Source organism: Dioscorea cayenensis, chromosome 9 (genome assembly GCF_009730915.1).
Source record: "Dioscorea cayenensis subsp. rotundata cultivar TDr96_F1 chromosome 9, TDr96_F1_v2_PseudoChromosome.rev07_lg8_w22 25.fasta, whole genome shotgun sequence".
Classification (NCBI taxonomy): Eukaryota; Viridiplantae; Streptophyta; class Magnoliopsida; order Dioscoreales; family Dioscoreaceae; genus Dioscorea; species Dioscorea cayenensis.
Window position 1 is genome coordinate 7701639 of NC_052479.1, and position 2837 is coordinate 7704475.

General features: G+C 40.9%; 1 non-coding gene across 1 annotated transcript; it reads left to right on the forward strand.

Annotated features, from left to right (window-relative positions):
* The first annotated feature begins 1553 nt into the window (after window positions 1-1553).
* On the forward strand, window positions 1554-1660 carry LOC120269817. The gene has a single exon (XR_005539451.1). It is a non-coding gene; the product is annotated as a small nucleolar RNA R71 (small nucleolar RNA).
* Window positions 1661-2837: the final 1177 nt, after the last annotated feature.

Consider the following 2837-nt stretch of genomic DNA (forward strand, 5'->3'; position numbering starts at 1 on the left):
TTAGAACTTTGAGGAGTATATGTTTGGTTGACTTGATTGAGTTTACGCACACTTACACGATTTCAAGTTGTTGTCCTTTTTCATCCGAGTTTTTAGCTAGAGTATCAAGGATCACAAAGTCCATCAGAATAATGAGTTTATCAACTTTCACGAGCACATCCTCAACCACTCCTCGGGGTTTTCTCACTAAATGATCTGTTAGCTATAGGGCCATCCTTATGGGCCTCAGATCCTCCAACCCTAACTTTAGGAACAAGTTGTAAGGTATCACATTTATAGTAGCAGTTGAGTCAGCTTGGGCATTCTCTTGGATTCATTCCGTGATCACACACGGGATGATAAAGCTGCTAGGATCAGTCAGTTTCTTTGGTAATTTCTTTTGAATCATTGCAAAGCAATTCCCTGAAAAAGTCACAGTTTTTGAGTCTTCTAATTTCCTCTTGGTGGTCAGGAGATCTTTTATGAGCTTTGTATACTTGGGCATTTGTCAAAGAGCTTCGACAAGGGGAATGTTTATGTAAAGTTACTTGAAGATGTTAAGGAACTGGTTGGATTGAGCATCTTCTTTGTCTTGCTTAAGCCTTGTCAGGTATGGCACTGAAGACTTGTATTCAGGATCCCTTGAAGCTAGAGGTTGGCGACAAGTTTCATCTTGCTTTGTCCCACTCTTTTCACTCACATTTTCAGTTGGGCTAGGGTCTTCCTGAATGGCTACCCTTTCATTTGAAGCACTTAGGCCCTCCTTAGCCCTTGCCTCCAATTGATACCAGCTTCTCAGGGTAATAGCTTTCAAGTGTTCCCACTGGTTAATTTTAGTGTTCCTTGGTAAGCTACCCAGGGAATATCCAAAAGTTGCCTTAGCAAGCTGTCATACTTGGGTTTTAAGAGATTGAATGGAAGCTTGGACATTTCATAACACTATGCCAAACTCATGAAGCCGAGTGTTTACACTTAGAAACTTTGCTTCCATGTTGATCATGAATTTGGCTAGAACGTCTTCAGTGGTGTACTTTCTCTCTTGTTGTAGAGGAGCTTGATACTTATTTCCTTGAGGTGGTGGAGGCCTTTGTTGAGGTTGGCCTTGGTTCCAAGATAAATGTGGGTGGTTCCTCCACCCTGAGTTATAGGTATTACCATAAGGAATTCTCAGTCCTCTTGTTCCTCTACTAACATAATCTACTATCTCAACTGGTGTCAGAGAAGTAACAAGAATGGCGTATTGCATTATTGCATGCCTGGCACCACATGTGTCACATAACATAACTGCTCTAGAATTTGAGCTTGAGCCCATCATGAACTGATCAAGTCTTTTTGCCAATATATTAACCTTTGTAGTAAGAGTGGTGTTATCATTCACTCCATAAATACACGCCACCCTTGGTGCCTTCTGTCGTGTGCTCCAATAACACTCATTATTTGCCATTTCTTCAATGAGTTTCTCAGCATCTTTGAGGTACTTATTGCTCAAAGAAACACCTACTGCAACATCAAGGAGCTAACGAGTCTGATTGTTCAACCCATTACAAAACATATGTACCCTCATCTAAGAAGAGAAACGGTGATGAGGGCATTTCCTCAAAATGTCCTTGAACCTTTCATGTGCCTTGAAAAATGTCTTAGAATCACCTTTCCTAAATGCAGAAATCTCTTATCTCAATCTAGATATCTTGCTTTGGTAGGAAGTATCTAGAAAGGAACTTCTCTACCGTTTCCTTCCATGTGGTAATCGATCCAGTAGCCAAGGAAGTGAGCCATCTGTAAGCTACTCCTCTTAGACTGCATGGGAATAATCTCAGCCTGATTACATTATCAGAGACTAAATTGATCTTAAAGGTTCCGCAAATTTGATGGAAATGGGATAGGTGAGCGTGTGGGTCCTCCTCAACCAAACCATCAAACTGCAGTAAATTCTGTAGCATCCCGATTATGCTCGCTTTGATCTCAAAATTATTTGCTAGCATTGTTAGTCTGATAAGTGCTTGTGTGTTAAGAATGCGAAGTGTTCTTTCCTTATGATAAGTATTACTTTTATCAGGTTTAGTACTAATACATGTGTATTTGTGTTCTTTTGCGCATGTAGGGTTGTGAAGCTAAGTATTAAGAAAAGAAGCCAAAAATAAATCGTGAACGCACTATTTGGCGGAATCTTGGAAAGAAAAAACCCGAAGACACAAGTGGCACTCTAAGATACGTGAATGTGTGCAGTTCAATGGTTTGGCTAAAGCCAGCATTCATCCAAATGATAGCTCTGAACTTTGAGCTAAAGCCAGCATTCATCCAAATGATACAGCAGTCGGCGCAGTTTAATGGTTTGGCCGATGAGGAGCAAAACAACCATATTGAAAACTTCTTTGAAGTTTATGACATGGTGAAGATTAAGAGTATTACGGATGATGCTATAAGGTTAACGGCTATCCCATTCTCTCTAAAAGGAAGCACAAAATAGTGGCTACATTATTTACCACGAGCATCTGATCGACACAAAGTGTGAACACCCGCAAGCGCACGTGGTTGTCAAGAAATAAACCACTCGCGGACGCACGAGTGGGTCGTATTCCCAAGGGGCTTGAGGAGCTACTTTACTCACTTCTTACTTGTTGTTTAGCTCACCGATTCCAATGTAAGAGAAAAGAAGAAAAGAAAGCAAAATGAAAAGTGCGAGAAATTCTAAAGAAGTACGAAACAATCAAAACAAGCGAGATGTTCAAGGTTGGAAAATGGTCACGGATGCGGATTCCCGAGGGGGGGTACTTAAGTGAGTAAAAAATTGAGTAGTTAAGCACGTGGCTAGTTGGACCGAGAAAACCAAAACCTAGATCAACCCGATGGTCACAGTA